The following is a 7401-nucleotide window of genomic DNA, read 5'->3' on the forward strand; positions in this document are numbered from 1 at the left end:
GGCGGCGGCGGCGGCGGCGGCGGCGGCGACGGCGACGGCTCGTTACGTTCCGTTCGCTCTCTCGGGTTGCTTGGCCGCGCGACGAACGCGATGGTGAGGAACGCGTGCATGTTACGTGTACAAAATCGCCTCGTAAAACGTTTTCGACACATTTTCTCATGAGATTGCGGCCACTTTGGGCCGCGTTGTCGCAATTGCGAACCACTGGCCACAGACTTGCGTGGTAATCGGCTAGGAGCCGTAATGACACGGTGTTAATGCCGTGCCCTTTTTCTTGCACTCTTATCTGTGACAGACGAGAGTGTAATAAATATACTCGAATGTTTCCTCAATCCGTCGCACTTGTAAGTTTTTACAATGGACAGGTATCTTGTTCGAAAGAGGGCATGTCGATCAGACTCGAGTGTATCGATTAATGTAAGTCGTCTCCAAGTTGCCGAAGCATTGAAGCTGCTTATTATTACGCAAGGTTGATTGGCTGCCCTTGTTTGTACGCTGTGTGTGTGTGTTTTCATAATTTGCTGTTAAATGATTCGCGAATATTGAGCATTTTTACAGTTTGTAATATAAGAAGGTATATCGAGATGTTGCAGGTTATTTGTGTTTCTTACTGCCTATATTTGTTTATAACATTACACGTTATATTTATACTAGAAAAAATGCATCGGAAGAAGGAAATTTTGTTGAATCTTGATAAACCATTTGTTTGCATGCAACTTTTTACCAACGGTTTCATTTAAATTTAAAAAGTAATTTACCTATTTAAAGAGAAGATCTCTTTCTATCAAACAAATAATTTATTATATATAAAAGAATATGCCTTTTTTCTCTACAACTTGAAATATTGCATATTTATTATTGTTGGATATTATCTCTCTTTTTAATCAGTAATTTTCTCTCTATGTATTCACCACCCTTTCTCTTCCTTTTATTGCATCGTTCTTTGAGAGGTATATTACTCTGATAACTTAATCCCAGAAATCCACCACTACATACTCAAAACACACTTGCGCTGGCCAATTTGATCGAACATTTATTACTACTTTATCTGAAAAAATCCACTTACGACTAACAACTTGCGGGACGAGGGCTTCCTTGGTCAGATTTGAACTCGGGACTTTTGATCTCAAGAGTCAACTGTCCTTACACTATGCTATTTCGTTTTGATTGATAACTGTGTTTTCTATTGTGTACACGACCTTCTGAGTCTTGATGTGGAAATGGTTCGGCTTACATTGACTATGACAGAATGTAAATTTGTAAAATATTTTTAATTTTATAAATAATAAAGTCGAGAGAAATGGAGAAATTTTTCTAGTATTTTTCTTATTCAAATATATATCTCCTGAACAGTAATAAATTGTACTGAAAAAATATTTGCTAAAATGTCCTGTACTGAAAAAAGAAAAAAAAAAACTGAATAAAACCGACGAATTCAGATTTTATAAATTTATTTATTATGTTTTAGTAAATATTAATTGTAAATACTGAATTAGAGATTGAAATAAATAGCTCAATAGAGAAAGTGTGATTCTCTACTTTTCATACTTTTGTCTTTATACTATAGCATTTAATGGGGAATAAAAATGTAATAAAGAGATGCAAACGTTTTTTAGCTCATCGTCCGTCGCGAGTTCTGACGTCGAGAGATGACATGTATATCGGCACTTTTGACTCCTGTCATAACCGTTTATTGCGCATACGCATCAGCAGTGGCTCGCAATTGCGACAACTTGAAGCGCTGCAACTTTATTCGGTACTGGCGTGCAAACTGTTTCGTGGCCAAGCACATACACAGGTACTGTTTCAGTACCTGTAAATTTGGCAGCAATTTTGCCAGTCAATTTGTGAAGGTTGTATCACTTTGCGAGTGATTCACAACACGTGGCACTCATCGGCTGTCATATCGCGTGACAAGATGGAGAAAGATCCGAATGTGCATGTGTGTGTGTGTGTGTGAACTTTTAACGAAAAATTTACCTTAATATATGATATAAATTTATAGAAAAAAAAAATAATAAATAAATAAATAAAAGGATCATCTTATCTCGTGATAATCGTGAAAGTTTCGCAATCTGAGCGACTGCTGCGTGCAAGTTTGTCGGCAAAAGTCCACAATCGTGGACATTTCAGTGTGCAGTTTGCAACAGCATCGGAGAAAACACTAACCTAAACTAATCCGAAACGACTTGCAGCTCGTATCTTCACTAGAGAGAATCGTTCGTTTCCAGGTATCGCCAACTGATACTGGATCCTCATGCTCCGCAGCGGGATTGACACGCTCGTTTGTCAGCAACGTCTTGTCCTTGTGAAACACGATCAACGAACGACGTCCATTACGCGGCTTTGTTTGCGATCCTTTCGGCGAACTCGGTCAGCCAAGTTCACGGCGGACCGTGGCGGCGAGTTGCGCCGCGAATTTGGGACGAGATCAGCCGGCCCCGTAATTTTCCGTAATTTCGTGCGAATTATGCACGTCCACGATCCTCGGCGTACGCGGACGAACGCGGCCGCGCGTGTTTCCTCTGTTTCCATGAGGAACGATCGAGAAACGGTCAGCAGTCCCTTCCGGGCTTTGACGAAGATACCTTTGATGATTTATTTCGTCGGAAACGCGACATTCCTTTTCCTTTCACGCAGCTTCAACGTTCCATCGGTTCGTTACTCTCGTGGCCCACAAAGAATTCGAGATTCGTCCATGTGGGCAGCGCGAAGGATACCGGGGAGCAAAGAGCAAGGCGAGAGAGAGAGAGAGAGAGAGAGAGAGGGGAGATTGATCTCTCGCGTTCGATCAATCCTGAATAATTCGTCGAAGCGCGCGCGGTCCCAGAAATGAGTTACGCGGCGATAGCAGCCGTAATCCATTTGCGTTATCCGGCCGGAGGAAAGTTCTAATTAGCCGTGCGCCAATTGAAATCGTAAGAGGCATTAGTCGACCGCAGTTAGCGGGCGCAGTCGTAGCGCGGCGTATTAATTGACATTAATTGAGTCCGAGACGGCATCAATACGGCTCTCGCATATACTGTCCCCGCGTGCGAACGTGTCTTTCGGTCGCGATGCTTCCAGATCAACTTTCGGCCAGATCAACATTCCCCTCATTCCGCAGGAAGGAAGGAAGGAAGGAAGGTTTCAGGTGCTGCGTGTCTCTCCCTGAACTCTCAAGTTCCCCGCGCTCTAGCATTTTCTCGAGAATTTTGCACTTTCACAGGTGAATTTTATTAAAATCAGAGAAGCATACACACACACACACACACACATACGTACGAGTGCAATTAAAAGGGAGAAGAGTTTGCTCTGGTCAGAATTTCCTATTTTTGGGCGTTTCTCGGCTTCAAATATTCACATTCTCCATCATGAGTGAATAAACTCAAGCAATGTACTATTTATTTGGAATAAATTTTTCTGCAACTTTTGTGTGTGATATAACTCATGTGGTAAAAATATGACCTTACATTGTTGGTTGTCGGGTCAAAAAGATCGATTTTTGTTGTTTTTTACATATTTCGAAAGATAGTGATCTTAAAAATGTATCCTTCAGATATTATGTCAAAAAACTCGAACAATTTTTAAAGTTAAAAATTTCGGGTGTATATATTTGCATTTGTGCGTAACATGGTAAAAAGAATGATCGTTGAATTTAGTTAGTGTACGCTCAGCGTACTGGCTCTCTTGATCTCTGTTTCGGAAAAACGTGCATAGTGCAGCAAGAAATGAATAAAAAAATCATCAAACAATAATTCTTAAAACAACGACAGTAACGGGTTGGACACGATTGGATCGCAAGCAAAATTATTTGCCAAGTATCGCACCACTCTGGCTGAGAGAGTGTTCGCTCCCGAAGCAAACCGAAATGGCACGAAAAGACCAAGAAGTGGCGTTACAGAACAAGCTTTTCACGAAGAACAGGAGGGTTTGTTGGGGTATGGCCCTAGAATAGCTGATTAACACCAAACAATTGTAAGTATTTAAACTTTTATAGTCCACTGTACTTGAATCTTTAAACGCGTTTTTCTCGAAACAACATTCTTCCACCAACATTTGACCACGATATCTCGAAAACGGATAGTCCGATTGACTTCAAATTTGCAGAGAGTACAAAACACAAGTCTCTTTCTGGTGTGAACTAAAATTATTTTATTACAGCTTGTACTTTTGTCGTTATTGTAAAGAGTATGACCAATTTTTGCCGGAAAATCGATATTTATTCTTCAGAACGATATTTCTTTAACCGCTAATCTTTCTCGTCTCGCTTTATTTCATACCATAGCCACATGTGTGAAGTTTTTTTGTTTCAGATCAACAAGACAAGTTAGGGGCCGGAGACAAGTTGAGGATGGTCACCATCGAGAGAAAACTTTTCTGAGGCGACTCTCGCGACGAGCAATTTTTTAATACATTTTTCTTGTAAAAATCATAAATGTAGTAAAATGTTGGGGGAACAAGATACTGTATAAATTCAATATCGATAGAGTTGATACGGTCGAAGAAAAGGATATTCCGGAAAAACCTTCTATTTCTTCTGAGCGTTGCAAGGCAAATGTACCCTTAATTATACAGACAGAATTATATATTGTTATATTTCCTGACTTTATCCAAGCGAATGTCTCATTCGCGATTGGAACAAATTTGATCTTGGGACAGTGAAGTCCCAAGGGATCGTGAGATACTTTTTCTTCAATTTCGAGAATTGAGAACACTCACTCGACGATTAAAAGAGGAAAATTCACTCTCAGTCGAATTTAAATAACGCGGCCGTTGTTCTACTTTTGGAGGAAAAGTTTCCAGGAAAAAGCTGCAGAAATTTAGGGGATAATTTTCTAGCTATTCTAGCTAGCACGGACTTGGCGTACGTTAGCCGTCGCGCGATGATACGGCAAGTAGTCGTGCAGCGATTATGAGCGTGCCGAGTGAAGAGGTAAAATTTGACGAACGATAAGCCGCTTAGTCCTGAATGGTCAAACAGCCGTGTAGCTAAGTGGGTTCTGGTCAACGGTGCATTAAGCGTGCAACATTTAGATAGAATTAAGACTAGCCTCGAAACGTCCTCATTCCGCATCTGCGAATGCCGAAATAAGTATACTTGACGACTCATGTCGATCATTATAGTAATGCCCCCAAACCCTTCTCCCGTCTTTCCGCGATTTCATCTCGCAAGAGCGTCTTTCATGCGGAAAATGTGCTAAAGAGATCCCAGAGACATTCGATCGAGTATACTTGTGCTTCGCGGGCGTCGATGTCATTCCGAGCTGAGGAGAAACAACCTGCGACAGTCGACAATTATTGCCTTATTAAGCGTGTAATTTACTAAATGCGACTTGAGCTAACAAATCTCACGGCGATCGATAGCTGGAATACGCGCGCGCGCGCGGGATTGAAATGCCGGCGATTCTCGCCTCAGCGCGGCGGTTGCGGGATGCCTCGAAACGGCGCGCGAGAAACTCGCGCGTCCTTTCGTTCATGTGCAGTCACGCGACTTGGTTTCTCTCTCTCTCTCTCTCTCTCTCTCTCTCTTTCTCGTCTCGATATGTGTTAACAGTAAGGTTAAGCCGCGACGCCCTCGCCGATCCCCTCGCTTGCGAAATCTATATGACGGTACGTGAAAAAAAAAAGCGCGGCTTGTGTGGCCATCGCGACGCGACATGCCTGATGGTCGCTCTCGACTCTCCGCGTCATGCGCCAGTGACGTAATCGCGGTTAGCGGCAGACGCGAGATTACGCGGGGTTCCGCTTGCAATTTCTATTCGTCGCGCATTGACGTACTCGTACGCCGTGCTCGAGCCGGCTGCTGCGAGTTCATCGGTGTCATTTCGGACTGGCCCGCACTGAAACCGTCAAATGGTCGAGTCAATCTCTCAAAGTATCGGCGACAATCGGCTAAAATTTTTACGTCGGACGTCGGACCTACGAGAGATATCGTTTCCTCAGAGTGAAACTCATCGTTGCTCGGTTTGACGAAAAATTCGACACCACAATCCAAAATTTGAAAAAGTTGAAAAAATAACGAGTCTCGTTACGATTTCTGGACTGCCTGAGATTGTGGAGCAGGCACAGATACAGATCGTTACGATACACCACTGCCATTACGATGTCAAATGACGACATTCAAGGGCAGTCTACACGCAGTCTGTGAATTAAGAAATGCTCAAGTTTGAAATCCAGTCATTGTCGCGCATCTAAAAATTCCGCGCGTCCGCGCGCGCTGCTGAGCTCTCGAAATTCGCTCGTTAGCGCCGTCGGGCGATGGAGACTTTGCGGATAGAAAAGGATAATCGCGCCCGCGATGCACGCTGTCGCTGTATCGTGCCGTACCGCGACACGGCCTCATCGTGTGACGTCACGCGAAAGGGGCGAATTTGCAAGTCTGGCTGCGCCGCCGCGCCCGCGCGCGCGCGCGCGCGGCATCTGTCGACTTTCTTAACTGCACTTTCTCACGTCCCGTAACGCGAATAACGGAATTCACGAAATATCGTGATGAAGCGTATCTTTCGGGACAAATGACACAATGCGGCACTTTTCAAATCCCACGCGATAATAATAGGAAGAGTATTCGCAAAATTGTCGCGGACAAAGAAACACTAGAAGACTCCCGAGAAAACTCTTTCTTTCGTGTTCAATGCCCTAAACATTTTCCGGGTCGTAATGTCATGATTATTTTGAAGGCGAATTTCTACAATAATGACCAGAGCTTTATATCCGATAATTTAATCTTTGACTCGTCTATAGGTCTCCTTAGACCTCCCGCTGGTAGTTCTAGAGCTAATTGACACCCATTGTATATTCTTCTCTTCTCCATCCTTGTTCCTTTTTTTCTTTCCAATTTAGGTTCCAACTACCTGCATCCCTGCATCCTCATTCGTCATTTCGTTCGTTTTTGCAAACGGAAAAGCAACTCTGCGAGGCCCATCGTACTGTCATTGGTGGATATTCTTGAAGGATTTCGTACAGCGCGGTGGTAGGCTGCGCTAATCCGAGGTTGGTCTATTCGACGTTTCTGTTTCTGTCCATCCGAGGGACCTCGGCGAGAGACCTCGGAAAGGCGATACAATAATAGCGAAAATATAAATTGTTAGATCAATTGTTAGACACCCTGTATATAGTAGGTGCGTACAGTGCGTACTCACGACATTGAGGGAGGACTTGGTTGATTTTTTCCCACCGAGTTTCGCGATGCGAGTTTGGCGCGGATGCAGAAATAGCGACGAGGGAGAATGCCTTTCTTCTTTCGCTTCGCCTCACGAAGCTCATTCGATCGAGACGCGTCCTGATTAACGAAATTAAAGCCAACGGACCAAACTGACGGCGCGCTGAATAGAGAGGTTGCCACTGCCTCGCCTATGCATGCGCACGGTATACGAAGTGTTCGCTTTATATATCGGGCGGGTTTGTCGATAGAGCGATAAT

The 7401-nt window shown here is 43.5% G+C and overlaps 1 long non-coding RNA gene across 1 annotated transcript; it reads left to right on the forward strand.

Moving 5' to 3' along the window:
- The first annotated feature begins 2053 nt into the window (after positions 1–2053).
- LOC112589402 (uncharacterized) lies at positions 2054–4477 on the forward strand. Its single transcript, XR_003113525.1, has 3 exons — positions 2054–3208; positions 3756–3957; positions 4296–4477. It is a non-coding gene; the product is annotated as an uncharacterized LOC112589402 (long non-coding RNA).
- Positions 4478–7401: the final 2924 nt, after the last annotated feature.

The sequence above is a fragment of the Harpegnathos saltator genome, unplaced genomic scaffold (assembly GCF_003227715.2).
Source record: "Harpegnathos saltator strain DR-91 unplaced genomic scaffold, Hsal_v8.6 scaffold498, whole genome shotgun sequence".
Classification (NCBI taxonomy): Eukaryota; Metazoa; Arthropoda; class Insecta; order Hymenoptera; family Formicidae; genus Harpegnathos; species Harpegnathos saltator.